Source organism: Schistocerca piceifrons, chromosome 6 (genome assembly GCF_021461385.2).
Source record: "Schistocerca piceifrons isolate TAMUIC-IGC-003096 chromosome 6, iqSchPice1.1, whole genome shotgun sequence".
NCBI lineage: Eukaryota > Metazoa > Arthropoda > Insecta > Orthoptera > Acrididae > Schistocerca > Schistocerca piceifrons.
In genome coordinates, this window is record NC_060143.1 from 383,425,584 (window position 1) to 383,441,775 (window position 16,192).

General features: G+C 43.1%; 1 protein-coding gene and 1 pseudogene across 1 annotated transcript in view; one reads left to right on the plus strand and one right to left on the minus strand.

The window, feature by feature from the left end:
- LOC124803005 (ATP-binding cassette subfamily G member 4-like) overlaps nucleotides 1–16,192 on the minus strand; it is a 410,627-nt gene that overhangs the window by 204,067 nt on the left and 190,368 nt on the right. The gene's annotated exons all lie outside the window — the stretch shown is intronic.
- LOC124803507 lies at nucleotides 3,641–3,758 on the plus strand (annotated as a pseudogene).

A 16,192-nucleotide genomic window follows, 5' to 3' on the forward strand; every position in this document is an offset into this window, starting at 1 on the left:
CAGTCTAATGAGTACACGGTATGGTTTGAGAGTAAATCGGAGAAAGACGAAGGTAATGAAAAGTAGTAGAAATGAGAACAGCGAGAAACTCAACATCAGGATTGATGGTCACGAAGTCAATGAAGTTAAGGAATTCTGCTACCTAGGCAGTAAAATAACCAATGACGGACGGAGCAAGGAGGACATCAAAAGCAGATTCGCTATGGCAAAAAAGGCATTTCTGGCCAAGATAAGTCCACTAATATCAAATACCGGCCTTAATTTGAGGAAGAAATTTCTGAGGATGTACGTCTGGAGTACTGCATTGTATGGTAGTGAAACATGGACTGTGGGAAAACCGGAACAGAAGAGAATCGAAGCATTTGAGATGTGGTGCTATAGACGAATGTTGAAAATTAGGTGGACTGATAAGATAAGGAATGAGGAGGTTCTACGCAGAATCGGAGAGGAAAGGAATATGTGGAAAACACTGATAAGGAGAAGGGACAGGATGATAGGACATCTGCTAAGACATGAGGGAATGACTTCCATGGTACTAGAGGGAGCTGTAGAGGGCAAAAACTGTAGAGGAAGGCAGAGATTGGAATACGTCAAGCAAATAATTGAGGACGTAGGTTGCAAGTGCTACTCTGAGATGAAGAGGTTAGCACAGGAAAGGAATTCGTGGCGGGCCGCATCAAACCAGTCAGTAGACTGATGACCAAAAAAGAAAAAAAAAACCAGTCAGTAGACTGATGACCAAAAAAGAAAAAAAAAAGCAATTTCCTTTGCTGAAGGACTGCATCGCTTCAGGATTCTACCAATAAATCGCAATCTACAGTTCGCCTTGCCCGTTTTACTTGTGTAATCTGATCATTCCATTTGAGATCATTTCGAATAGTCGCACCCAGATACTTCACGGATGTTACCGCTTCCAAAGACTGGCATTTATTTTGTACTCGCACATTAATGGGAATTTTCGCCTTGTTATACGCAGTACGTTACGCTTACTAATATTAAGAGATAACTACCAGTCATTACATCACGCATTTATTTTCTGCAAATCCTCATTGATTTGTTCACAACTTTCGTGTGATACTACTTTCCTGTAGACGACAGCATCATCAGCAAACAGTCTAATGCCACTGTCAGTACCATCGACCAGATCGTTAATGTAAATCGTAAAAAGCAGCGGACCTATTACTCTGCCCTGGGACACACCTGAAGTTATGCTTGTTTCTGTTGAAGTCACTCCATTCAAGACGATATATAGCTCTCTGTCTGTTAGAAAAGTTTCTATCCAACCTCATATGCCATCGGATAGACCGTAAGCGCCCCCGTTTTGGAGCAAGCGACGGTGCGGAACTGAGTCTAACGGCTTTCGAAAATCCAGAAATATGGCATTAACCTGGGAGCCGGTATCTAGAGCCTGTTGTACAGGGTCCGGCATAAAAAACTCCCCGATTACAAAGTAACGTGCAGCGGACAGTAGAAGGAGCAGAGTGGTGGGGGGCGCGTCGTTAAGTAGCTGCCTACGTGCCGTTTTCAGTGTACGCCATGGCGTGGTCTGGTGAACATCGTGCCCTCGTAGTGGAAGATTTTATTCAAAATGGCGAATCGCCTATTAATACTCAACGTGCTTTTCGCGTTCGCTTTGCGCTCGGACGACGGGACCCTGTTCCCGATAAGAAAACAATTTATTCTTGGGTTGCTAACTTTCGTGAGACAGGTTCCGCATTAAAAAGGAAACCACCTGGACGACCACGGACTGCAACAGGCCCCGGAAATGTTGATGCAGTTAGAGCTTCAGTTCAACAATCTCCTCGACGATCCGCTAAAAAGTATGCGGCAGCATTACGGATATCTGACCGAAGTGTGAGAAGAATCTTGCATCGAGATCTTAAAATGCATCCTTACAAAATTGTAACTACGCAGGAACTGAGTGAACGACACTGTGGTGTCCGTGTAAGTTTGTGCCAAGACCTTCTTCGGAACATTCGTCCCAACGATATTGTGATTTTTTCTGATGAAGCACACTTTCACCTTGCCGGAACAGTGAACAGCCAAAATTGCAGGTACTGGTGTGAACACAATCCCCAAGAACTTCATCAACTACCACTTCATAGCCCTAAAGTAACAGTATGGTGTGCTGTTTACAATTCCGGAGTGATCGGTCCTTACTTTTTCGAAGAAAATCACAGGAATTTAACCGTCAACAGTGAACGCTATTGTGCCATGCTCCGCGACTTTCTCCAACCGCAACTAAGGGAGCTTTTTGGTGAAATAGAGAACGTATGGTTCCAGCAAGATGGTGCTACTGCCCACACAGCGCGGCAGTCACTGGCATTGGTGAAATGTTTCCTGGACATGTGATCTCGTTGCGTGGAGACATTGGCTGGCCCCCACGATCGCCGGACTTAACGCCCTGTGATTTCTTTCTTTGGGGCTATTTAAAAGCAAAAGTTTATGAACAACGTCCACAATCTTACGAGCCCTGAAAGAAGCAATTACACAAGAGGTTGAAGCTATTCCACCTGAAATGACTCAAAGAGTAATGAATAACTTCAGGGAAAGACTCAAACAGTGTGTCGACAGTGCAGGAAGCCATTTAAGGGATGTTTTATTTAAAAAGTAAGACCATAAGAGTATTTTCTAAAATGGCATAATATGTACTTTTATTTAGTATAAATAAAATTGTTCTACCTTATTTGGTTTTGTTTTTATTAGCTTTCCTTAAAGGGGAGGTTTTTCTGCCGGACCTTGTATATCATGCACAAAGAGGGCCAACTGTGTCTCGCATGACCGCTGTTTCCTAAAACCGTGGTGGTTTCTGCAGATGAGCTTCTCAGAGTCTAGAAAGGTCATTATGTCTGAACACAAAATATGTTCCATGATTCTACAACAAGTCTATGTCAGTGAAATTGGCCGGTAATTATGTGCATCCGATTTTCTACCCTTTTTATAGATTGTTATGACCTGGGCCTTCTTCCAGTCCCGTGGAACTTTTCTCTGTTCCAATGATGGATAAGAATGGTGCTATATTTGTAGCATAGTCAACATATAATCTTATGGGGATACCATCTGGGCCAGATGCCTTCCTGGCGTCTAAGGATCGTAACTGTTTTGCAGTCCCAGATACACTGCCAGCCTTTCGTTTGTTTGATAGTTGAAAGAGGGAAAGGTGCTGCAGTCCTCTGCTATAAACGAGTTTTTGAAAGCTAGGTTTAGAATTTCGGCCTTCTGTTTATGATCATCCGTTACATTAAGCCTACTGTCAGCAAGAGAAGGTATTGAATTATTTGTAGCGTTCATAGATTTTACATGCGACCAAAAATTTTTGGGGTTGTTTTTAGAATCTGCGGATAGAATATTGCTTTCAAATTCGTTAAAAGAAACAGCTGCTTTCACTTCGCATAATTTCGGTTTGTCAGCGGGGCAGTGACTATGTTTAAAACGACTGTGAAAAATTCTCTGCTTTCTCAGCAACTTCCTAATGTGTTTGTTGTAACAAGGTGGATCCTTTCCCTCCCCTATATTTTACGGTGTCTCAATTATAAGCTAGAAAATGTCCTTAAAACTAATGTATTTCTGCGCTAGATTAAAGAGGACGGTCTTTTTTCATCTCTAAAAATGGATTGGTTCTTAGCAGTTGTGTGTTATTGGCAACGGCCTTGCCGCAGTGGATGCACCGGTTCCCGTCAGATCACCGAAGTTAAGCGCTGTCGGGCGTGGCCGGCACTCGGATGGGTGACCATCGGGGCCGCCATGCGCTGTTGCCATTTTTCTGGGTGCACTCAGCCTCGTGATATCAATTGAGGAGCTACTCGACCGAATAGTAGCGGCTTCGGTCAAAGAAAACCATCATAACGATCGGGAGAGCAGTGTGCAGACCACACGCCCTCTTATCCGCATCCTCATCTGAGGATGACACAGCGGTCGGATGGTCCCGGTGGGCCACTTGTGGCCTGAAGACGGAGTGCTTAGTTGTGTGTTATTACAATTATCCCTTAACGGCAGGTATGTCTACATGTCATAATCGCGATAGTGAAATAAACACATCCAGTAACAGTCCATGTGTAACTTTTTGTCGTTTCTGCAACACTGAGTAATTTGAAATATGAAATACCTACAGTATTCACTCTGTTCTGGAGATTTTCACCTTGTGCCTACAATCACCTTCCACACTAAAAAAGTGTTGGTCCGGTATTACAGGACAGTACCACAGTTTGTTCGCTTGTTTCTGAGCTACCACACTGACAGGACAGTTGTCCCTCATGTGCGGAGCTACACATCCTGTCATGGGTATATGTGCTGCCATTTCTATTGGTGACCGAGGACGGTGTACTGAGCAATATTACATCAGCATTTACGTCATTTTCAAATAATAATAGCTATTAGAAGTCGTATGTTTTATGTTTGTTAGTGCCTCCAGTATATGTGACTAGAGCAAGCCATTAATGTTTATTTTCCCCTGGGCAACAGATCAGTTGTCGGAGTGTGGACACGCGGACGAAAAATGGTTGGTGCCGTTAGGCCATGCAGAAAACATCAGGTCGTAAAGACTGTGATCGGTTTGTGGGAAGACTGTTCGGCATAGAGGAAAAACAACCAGCACAGTGATGTGTGTACAAATTAAGGAACTATGTACGAGAAATATCTGCATCTATACCCGTTTCGTCCTGTATAGACAAAAACAACAGCGTACTTAAATGAGTCTGTCCTAATGTATATTACTGAAACCGGCAGTGTTCTCTTATTTATTAGATGAGAGAGAATTTTAGTTTCTTTTTAGTATAAACTGTGAGATTCTGTGGGAGCAACCGATTGTTCTGAGGAGTAGAATTTCCAACTGAGACCATGAAGTGACTTCTATGAAAAAAGAACATCTGCTCATTTATTATGTCAGCTAGCGTCCTTTCTCGGAAAATCTTTGTTCCTACCAGAAGCTCGTAATTAATCCTGTTGACCACCAGCTTCCGCGAAAACCAAGAGAAAACGTCGTGCTACTTACAACCTTTCCCGAGTGCACGTAATTATATTTCACGGTACAGAGCTGGATCCCGCTGTCGCAGCGTGGTTTCACCGCCCCACAAACCGGAATTCTGCGCTCGCTCCACAAAAGTGGAAGAACAGGATTGCGATACCAGCCGATTTGCCAGATCGCTGTGTGGCATCTAGGCTGGCGACATTCTTACATGACAGTCCAGTTGCAGGGATTCTAGAGAGACTGTATCATGTTCTACCATTGAATTCATCCTGGGGCACGAATATCCTTTCTTCCAGGGAAGCTAGTTCTGCAAGGATCGCAGGAGGGCTTCTGTCAAGTTTGGAAGGTAGGAGACGAGGTACTGGCGGAATTTAAATTGTGAGGACAGGGCGTGAGTCGTGCTTGGATAGCTCTGATGATAGAGCACTTGCCCGCGAAAGGCAAAGGTCTCGAGTTCGAGCCTCGGTCCGGCACACAGTTTTAATCTGCCAGGAAGTTTCATCACAATTTACGTTGGCTGGGACTGTTTTACCTTTACCAGCGCCTCTCAGCGTTTTACGATTTACTCATTGTATACTGGTTCACGAAATAGGTATTCTTCTTTCAGAAACAACTTTATGAAGTTCGAATTATACAGCCGTTCTCAGATATCTTCCCGTTTCTGTTCTGTGTTGACTGAAACTAACGAATTCTGTTTCGCATCACAATATTTTGCCCTTCCGCTTTTGTTACTAATCATCGCCCTCAGTCACAAGAACAGATATTTTTTAACCTAAATACACTATGTACTTTGGAAGATGCCGTATGTGAGTAAAGCAAGCACTGTTTCAGGTGGGACTTTTTTCCCCAAATCAAGGCTGATTTTTAGAGCAGTTTCTTTTAGTGATATGTAGTCTATAATTCCGCCTTTCTTTAACCCATTTTATATAAAACTTAAGGACGAATAAAACCCTCGCATGGTGTGTCACTGCCAAGAAATATAGCTCGATGAAACTTGGCTTATACTTGTAAAGAACTGCTACAGTACAGTACAGTAAACAACTGAAGCAAATGAGACTAACAACGATGAAACTTTATTCAGAGACAATAACTACACTGAAGTGACCACGATTCATGATGGTTCAAATGTGTGTGAAATCTTATGGGACTTAACTACTAAGGTCAATGTGTGGCCAAACGAAGAAAATGTTTCAGACCAAACGTATGTAGATTTTGTTGTGGAATCGTAATCTGCAATAAAAAAAATGGCTCTGAGCACTACGCGACTTAACTTCTGAGGTCATCAGTCGCCTAGAACTTAGAATTAATTAAACCTAACTAACCTAAGGACATGACACACATCCATGCCCGAGGCAGGATTCGGACCTGCGACCGTAGCGGTCCCTCAGTTCCAGACTGTAGCGCCTAGAACCGCTCGGCCACTCCGGCCGGCAATTTGCAATAAAGAAACGGGGATTGTCACTGAACATTGTAAAGCAGTCCCCCCCCCCCTCCCCCATACCAACTACTCATGGTGGGGTGGGGGTGAATGTACCCCTCCGGGACAAACAAATTGAAATCATAACTTTTTTTTTATCTGATGTGTAGTTTTCGAAATATTTCAATGTCTTCAGTTAATATGAAGACCTCGTATAGCACAAATATCGACGAAATCCGCGAAGACGAGCAGCCGCGGTCCCCTTGTAAGACCAGGAGAAACCCTGAGCGGGCCTTTATCTCTTACAGGTTGATGATTTCGTTGTTGGCGATGATTACTGCTCATAAATACCAACAACACGGTAACTACAAGGTAACTACAAGCTGTCATTTGCAGATATTAACTCATAATGTAACGCTACACAGGTTAGTTTTTTCTTTCGTGTACGCTTTTTTGTGAGTTACCGTGAGAGAGTGATATTTCCTCACACAGTTTTTGTTATTGCACTGCAACACGAGTCTCTGTAACAGTACAGAACTCCTATAAAAACACGAAGCAGGAAGTTCTCAACGTGAAGACATACACCTGAAGTGCTTAGTGAATTAATACACAGCCAAAATTCTCACCGAAGCAAGATAGGCGCACCTAAAAACACGCCAGTAGAAGTTGAGATCGGATAATCTAGCAGCAAGAACAGAGCGAGGACGCTCAATGTCACCAGAAATAGTTGACACATATACGCAGTCACACAGGAATGACTAAGTACTCTGATAAATAATTTTATTGCTGGCAGTAAGGTTGAAAGTAGCCTTTTGTTTGCAGGTGACCAGGTACTATCCAAAAGACCGCTTGAATTTTGCTGTGAAAAAACTACGGCACGTAGCCAAAGATTTTATATGTTAAGATATAAATAGTAACGATCAAGGCATTAGGCTTCGAAAGGAAACGTTTAAGAACCAAATTAGTTATAAATCATAAAATTGTAGAACATGTACGAGAACTGAACAACAGACAGGAGAGAATTAGACGATGGCGACGGACTTGCAAGGCCTGCTGCAGGCCAGGATGCAGTAGGTACACACTGAAGAGCCAAAGAAACTGGTACACCTGCCTAATATCGTGGAGGGCCCCCGAGAGCACGCAGAAGTGCCACAACACGGCGTAGCATGACTCTACTAATGTCTGAAGTAGTGCTGGACGGAATTGACACAATGAATCGTAAAGAGTAGGAGAGGGTGGAGATCTCTTCTGAACAACACGTTGCAAGGCAGCCCAGACTTGCTCAATTATGTTCATGTCTGGGGAGTTTAGTGGACACTCCGTAGCAATTCTAGGCGTGTGGGCTGTCACATTGTACTCCTGAAATTGCCCAGGTCCTTCGGAATACACAATGGACATGAATGGATTAAGGTGATCAGTCAGGATGCCTATGTACGTGCCACCTGACGGAGTCGTATCTAGACGTGTCAGGGATCCCATATCACTCCAACTGCACACGCCCCACACCATCAATAGTCTCCGCCAGCTTGAACAGTCTCCTGATGACATTCAGGGCCCATGGATTCATGAGGTTGTCTCCATATGACACATGTCCATCTGATCGGTACAATTTGAAACGAGACTCATCCGACCAGGCAACATGTTTCCAGGCATTGGCAGTCCAGTGTCGATGTTGACGGGCCCAGGAGAGATGCGAAGCTTTGTATCGTGGAGTTATTAACGTTACACGAGTGGGCCTTCGGCTTGGAAAGCCCATATCGATGATGTTTCGTTGAATGGCTCGCACACTGACATTTGTTGATGGCTCAGCACTGAATTTGCGGTGTATTGCCTTCTGTCTCGTTGAACGTGAAGAACTGTATCAAACCTGCCTTCGGACGAACAACAACAATCATAATAGCAAAATCCAATAAGAAGACGTTCGTTGCAACCATTATCAGATATCAAAAAGCTCAAAAATTATTAAAAGAAGTTTCTTTGTCAGTACTAAAAATTATGCCTAATCCATTTTTTATTCAGGTAGTCTCACACTTCCAAAGAAATCAATTGCTGACAGATGTGAATATTACCGAGCTATCAGTTTAATAAATCGTGGTTGCAAAATACTAACACCAATTCGTCAAAGAAGAATGGAGAGACTGGTAGAAGCCGAACTAAGGGAAGAATAGCTTGGATTCCGGAGAAACGCAGGAACACGCGAGGCAATACTGACCCTACGGCTACTCTTAGAAGATAGGTTAAAGAAAGGTAAACCTGCGTTTATACTATCGATTTAGAGAAAACTTTCGATATTTTTGACCAGAACACTCGCCAGCTGGTGTGGCCGTGCGGTTCTAGGCGCGTCAGTCTGGAACCGCGAGACTGCTACGGTCGCAGGTTCGAATCCTGCCTCGGGCATGGATGTGTGTGATGTCCTTAGGTTAGTTAGGTTTAAGTAGTTCTAAGTTCTAGGGGACTGGTGACCTCAGCTGTTAAGTCTGAACCATTTGAAACAGAATACTCGTTTTGAAATTCTGTAGGTCGCAGGGGTAAAATACAGGGAATGAAAAGCTATTTACAAATTGGACAGAAACCTGACGGCAGTTATAAGAGTCGGTGGCATGAAGGGAAAGAAGAGGTTGAGATGGAAGGGAGACAGAGTTGTAGCCTGTCCCTGACGTAATTCAATATGCACACTGAGGAAGCAAGCAAAATTTAGAGTAGGAATTGAAGTTCGGGGAGAAGAAATAAAAATATTGAGGTTTGCCTATGACATTGTAATTGTCTGCAAGTTACTTGGAAGTGCAGCTGAACGGAATTGACAGTGTTCTGAAAGGAGGATATAAGATGAACATTAAAAAAAGCAAAACAATGATAATGGAATGAAGTTGAATTAAATCAGGTGATGGTGAGGGAATTAGAGACACTTAAAGCAGTAGATAGGTTTTGCTATTTCGGTAACAAAATAGCTGATTCTCGCCGAACTAGAAAGGACACAAAATGTAGACTGGCAATGGAAAGAAAAGCATTTTTCAAGGTGATAAATTTATTAATATCGAATATAGATTTAAGTATCAGGACGCCTTTTCTGAAAGTATTGTATGGGTTGAGGCCATGTACGAAGTGAAACATGGACGATAAACAGCTCTTGAATTGTGATGCTACCGAAGAATGCTGACGATGGGTTACGACATAACTAATAAGAAAGTACTGAACAATATGGGGTAGAAAATGAATTAGTGGCACAACCTGACTTAAAGAAGGGTCAAAATGGTTCAAATGGCTCTCAACGCTATGGGACTTAACATCTGAGGTCATCAGTCCCCTATAACTTAGAACTACTTAAACCTAACCAACCTAAGGACATCACACACATCCATGCCCCAGGCAGGACTCGAACCTGCGACCGGAACGGTCGCGCGGTTCCAGACTGAAGCGCGTAGAACTACTCGACCACAACGGCCGGCGACTAAAAGAAGGGATCGGTTGATAGGACAGATTCTGAGACATCAAGGGATCACCAATTTAGTATTGGAGGGAGGAGTAGGGGATAAAAATTGTAAACGGAGACCAAGAGATGACTGCTGTAAGCAGATTCAGAAGAACGTAAGTTGCAGCAATTATTCGGAGATGAAGAGGCTTGCACAGCATAGAGAAGCCTGGAGAGCTGCATCAAACCAGTCTTTGGACTGAAGGTAACAGCAGTATCAACAACAATTTCACGACAGCCGCTTTTATGCACTCTTTACTTTGTAGTGTAGTTCGCAGTATTAAAGGCGCACAGCCGCTGCGCACTTCCCGCTGTGGCTCCTCAGCTCAGCGTCACGGAGATGGGCATAAATTGGCGCCGGACAAGCAATGAAGAGCGCCAGTAGACGCGACGCTGGGGCAGGTTCTCAGTGCAGGACAGACAGTCAGAGGACTCTGATGTTTTCATGCTCTCTGCAGCTACGTTCGATTTCACAACTTCCAGCATACTAGACATGGGACAATAAAGACTTTCGTTTGTCAAGGGCTGAGAATTCATTTTGAGCAGACATTTCTTTCACTCTTCCTTCTGTAATGAGGGGAAAGCGAAATGCGTAAACTCCCTACCAACGAGAAAGTTGTTTCCGACCACAGATACAAACTTAGCAACCAGTCTGCATTACCTTACATAAGACGCTCCTCATACTACAGTACATCCGTCGCCAGATTCCACCTCTGTTCTCATTTTATATAAACAAACAAACTTCTTTTGTTACGACAGAATGTGAGATTGTCAAGCTCACAGGCCGGCCAAGTCTGCTATGGAGGTGTAATATAAGGAGATTGTGCTTCAGACTTAGGCTGTACGTTGCTTTGAAGTCGAAGCCACCATTCAAGGTGCCGCAAGACAATAGCGGATTTCTTTTTACTATTGCTTGTTGTTATTAATTTCTGACGTGTCCACGCAATAGCTGCTTTAAACAGAAAATGTTACAGTGCTTGCGTCAATAACACAGCGTCAGGAGGGCATTTTCAGACGTTTTTCTGGCCTTAAGAGCATATTTGACACTCATAAGATGTATTTTCCCCAGTTACTGTAAGTATCTTTTTTGTTATGGGAATTATGTTATATGAAACGCTGCTTTCGTATTCCAGTATTTTCCTTGAAACAGACTGACGAAACTGATGTTTGGTGTATATCCTCTTTCTGAAAATGCTGAGAACATATTTTTCTATGTTTTGTCGGTTACTAATTTTTCCTTTCCACAGCGTTCATCCAAAGAGCTTTTCGAATTGTTCTGATGAAGATTCGAAAGTCAAATGACAAAAATAAAACCACTAAAGTAAAAGTAAACAGCGCAACCAAACTTCATGGATATAAAAGACAATATCCTTGAATAAGTCCGCTTACGAATGGAGTGTGATTGTTCTACGCTTTACCACCTTATCACAATGATTTGTACATCCGTAAATGATGCAAGATGGCATCTTTGATCAAAACATTTCCATCAGAGGCCAATGTTCGGGGCATCTAACATGGCGAGCATAGGCTGCAAATTTGTTAGCTCATGACAACTCCCTTCATTTTATCTCATTGGGTGGAACCTGAATTTAATGTAATGTATTTTAAATGAAATGTCAACGCATAGAAATAACACCATTGTTTTAAGTAAACAGTTTCGTAAAATAAAATCCCTTCATCTCAAAACGGCGCTCGTGCCTCTGTAAGAAGTTCTGTTACAAGATATATCCGCTTTCATTTAATCAGAACGTGAGTATGTCAATAGCATAAAATGTTTTAGCATTGGGTGAATTTATGTGAGAATGTGGCACAGATAACTCAGTCGACCAAGCTAATCGATAGCAAGCTTAGAACATTAACAGCTCGACCATAGACGAAATGTTTACAACATCAATTCAGGGCGGTGAGGGGAGGGAGGGGGTGGGGGGGTTGAGATACCACGACATTCGGATTAGATTACTGTGCAGCAAGTGAATACGCAGTGTGTAGTGCTACCAACTGATATTAGGCTCAGATTAAGTAATGATACATCATGTAGACTGTACACCCATAAGAGAAATTGAATCCATATCTAGCTGAATCAGCTGGTACCATGAACCGATTGAGCAAGTGGTTGCTACAGATGAACAGAAAAATGTACACCGCAATAACGTCTTCCCATACTATAAAAGTCGATATCTTGGTCAAACAATAATTTACTAAAATTGAGTTCCGGCTTCGGTCTTGCAGCCATCATCTGATCTAAAAATGAGAGCATCAAAAAAAGTTTAGCATCACCTCGGTTCCGAGAGTTCCGGAACCTGTACAGAAAATTGGTATAGAGATCAACATAAACATCATTTCTGCACTTTTTATTGCTCATGAAAACCACACATTGCGTGTTGTACCACCATACAGCGAGACCTTCAGAGGTGATGGTCCAGATTATTGAATACACCGATACTTCTAATACCCAGTAGCACATGCTCTTGCGTTGATGCGTACCAGTATTCGTCGTGGCATACTATCCACAAGTTCATCAACGCACTGTTGGTCCAGGTTGTCCCACTCCTCAACGGCGATTCGGCGTAGATCCCTCAGAGTGGTTGCTGGGCCACGTCGTCCATCAACAGCCTTTTTCAATCTCGCCCAGGCATGTACGATAGTGTTCATGTCTGGGCAACATGCTGGCCACTCTAGTCGAGCGATGTCGTTATCCTGAAGGGAGTCATTCACAAGATGTGCACCATGGGGGCGCAAATTGTCGTCCATGAACACGAATGTCTCGCCAATATTTTGCCGATATGGTTGCACTACCTGTCGGAGGATGGTATTCACGTATCGTACAGCCGTTACGGCGCCTTAAATGACCACCAGCGGCGTACGTCGGACCGCGTAATGCCACTCCAAAACAGCAGGAAAACTCCACCTTGGTGCACTCGCTGGACCGTGTGTCTAAAGCGTTCAGCCTGACCGGGTTACCTCCAAACACGTCTCCGACGATTGTCTGGTTGAAGGCATATGCGACACTCATCGGTGAAGAGAAAGTTATGCCAATCCTGAGCGGTCCATTCAGCATGTTATTGGGCCCATCTGTACCGCGCTGCATGGTGACGTGGTTGCAAAGATGGATCTCGCCATGAACGTCGGGAGTGAAGTAGCGCATCATGCAGCCTATTGCACACAGTTTGAGTCGTAACACGACGTCCTTTGGCTGCACGAAAAGCATTATTCAACATAGTGGTGTTGCTGTCACGGTTCCTCCGAGCCATAATCCGTAGGTAGCGGTGATCCACTGGAGTAGCAGCCCTTGGGCAGCCTGAGCGAGGCATGTCATCGACAGTTCCTGTCTCTCTGTATCTCCTCCATGTCCGAACAACGTCTCTTTGGTTCACTGCGAGACGCCTGGACACTTCCCTTGTTGAGAGCCCTTCCTGGCATCAATTAACAATGCGGACGCGATCGAACCGCGGTACTGACCGTCTAGGCATGATTGAACCCCAGACAACAAGAGCCGTGTACCTCCTCCCTGGTGGAATGACTGGAACTGATCAGCTGTCGGACCGACTCCGTCTAATAGGCGCTGCTCATGCATTGTTGTTTACATCTTTGGCCAGGTCTAGCGACATCTCTTGAACAGTCAAATGGACTGGGTCTGTGATACGATATCCACAGTCAACGTCTATCTTCAGGAGTTCTGGGAACCGGTGTGATGCAAAACTTTTTTTGGTGTGTGTTAATCAGTAGATTACCAAAAGTGAATATGAACATTAAATGTACGAATAAGATGAAGACGTTACTTAAAAATTTATCAGCATCACATTCGAATTTAGTCAGTACATAATAAAGCAGCTGCAGAGTGTGCACATTTATAAATGAAATAAAGTTCACAATGATCGGCGCTAGTGTTTCCAGTAGAATTGTAGTTGCAGGCAATTGAAGATACAGAAGACTGAGAGTGGAAACTTTTAATACATTTCACAAATGTGACATAATCTATTTGTTTATACAAGGGCCGTGCAATAAGTATGACACCCTATTTTATGTCTGCAAAATATACTGCGCCCATGATATGTGAGAGCTGGCGAGTTTGAGTGGTATGTGTTGACAATGCTGATACCGGCTTCCAATGCATACCGCAGTATCTTGCCCGTATGCTGCCAGTCAACATGGAAGTAATCACTAGAAAGTGTAGCAGTGAGAGCTGGGTCCATCGTTCAATCCTTGAGACAAAAAGGCAGAGCGTGGCATTGAAAAATCCTGGCGAAAGATCCCCCCCCCCTCCCAAAAAAAAAAAAAAAACTCAAAGGTCACACATCCGGCGGAGAAAGTTACGGTAACCATCTTTTCGAACTGTCAGGGGGTGCTACTTGTTCACTACCTGCCTCGCAACTCCACAGTGAATGCAGGGAAGTACAGTAACATCTTGAGGAATCTGAGAGATGTCATCAAAAGAAAACGTCCTGCGCTTTCGTGTCGCAAAGTTGTCTTCCTTCATGACAATTCTCGACATCATGCAGATCGAATGTCGCAGGCCAAGCTCTGAAGATTGAAGTGGGAAGTGTTCCTACATTCTCGATATTCACCACGTATTGCCCCAAATGACTTTCACATGTTCGCCGAACTGAAAGTTCCCCTTGGAGGTAAGCACTTAAACACTGATGATGAAGTCACATCAACAGTGAAGAGGTTGCGGGATATGGTTCTGAATAGGATGTGTGATCACCACGGCCAGTAGTTCGAAAACTCCTACACTTGCGTTGTTCGTTGCGGTCGTGCACTGTCATCCATAAAAATGAAGTCAATGGAAAATTAAACCTTGAAAAAACTCATGGGGAAGGAGTACTGGGGAAGATGTGCTGAACAGCACAAATAATGTTGGGAGGGTGGTAAATTCTAGTGACTGGGGAGTTATCACAAAGGGAGTCCCGCAGGGTTCAATTTTGGGTCCTCTGCTGTTCCTTATTCGTGTGAATGACCTGCCACTTAACGTTCATCAAGCGGAACTAGCACTTTTTGCAGGTGACACGAGTGTTATTATAAATCCCATTCCAGAAAAACCAGCTGAAGATATCATTAGGGATGTCTTTCAAAGAATTATTACGTGGTTCTCAAAAAATGGACTCTCCCTTGATTTTGAAAAAACTCACTATATTCAGTTCTGTACACCGAATAGAGTCATACCGATAATTGATGTATCATATGAACAGGGCTCAATTAACTGGGTAGATTTCTCCAAATTTTTGGGGTGTTCACACTGATGACAACTTGAACTGGAAGAAGCATGTTACTGAGCTTTTCAAACAACCAAGTTCAGCTTCTTTCACTCTTCGTTTAATCGCTAGTCTTGGTAATAAACAGATTGGCCTCCTAACGTACTTTGCATCTTTCCACTCAATAATGTCTTATGGAATAGTTTTCTGGGGTAACTCACCACTTAGACATAAAGTACTAATTGCACGAAAGAGAGCAGTGAAAATAATTAGTGGTGTTCACCCGATGACGTCATGTAGGCACTTTTTCAAGGAGTTAGGTATTTTAACTGCACCATCAGCGTTCATATATTCGCTGATGAAATTCTTTACAAATAATCCATGTCAACTGTCGATGAACAGTGGTGTTCATACGTACGACACTAGAGGGAAAATGACCTTTCCTATCCGCTATTGAAGCTTTCAGTTGCTCAAAAAGGAGTACATTATTCAGCAACAAAAATCTTTGATCATTTGCCCAACAACATAAAGTGTCTGGCAGGTACCAGATCAAGTTTTGAAACTAGCTTAAAATCATTTCTTTTGGACAACTCTTTCTACTCCATGGACGAGTTTCTGTTTCAGAAATGGTAAAAAGAAAAAAAATTGTACCTCTTAATGTAGTTACATGTGTAGAACTAAGAATTTCAGTACTATTAATATTAGCACTATTCATGTGTGTGTATATGTAACTTGTAATCTGACTTGTTCCACATAATATCGATGAAATAATCGGGAAAATGATCTATGTAACATGACATAACTAAAACTAAAACTACAGTGTAACAGTAATGTGGACCTATAAGTTTATCGTGTTCAAAGATTTGGAGGCCAGTACACCCATGTAACATATGCAACATTATGTCCCCCCTCCCCACAAAATAACACTTGGACCACTAACACGATCATGTGTAACAATGCTGGACGTACCCTTAAATGGCGAGAATTGGTAACATTCAATGCACCCAGGAACGAAGTCGAACATTATTGTCTTGGTGTTCCAGGTGTTATGGTGTGGGTAAGACATAACGTGGCATGGGCAAACTTACCTCCAAATCTTTGAACAAGGAGAATTCACCGGTCAACGTTATTATGACCCTGCACGCCAT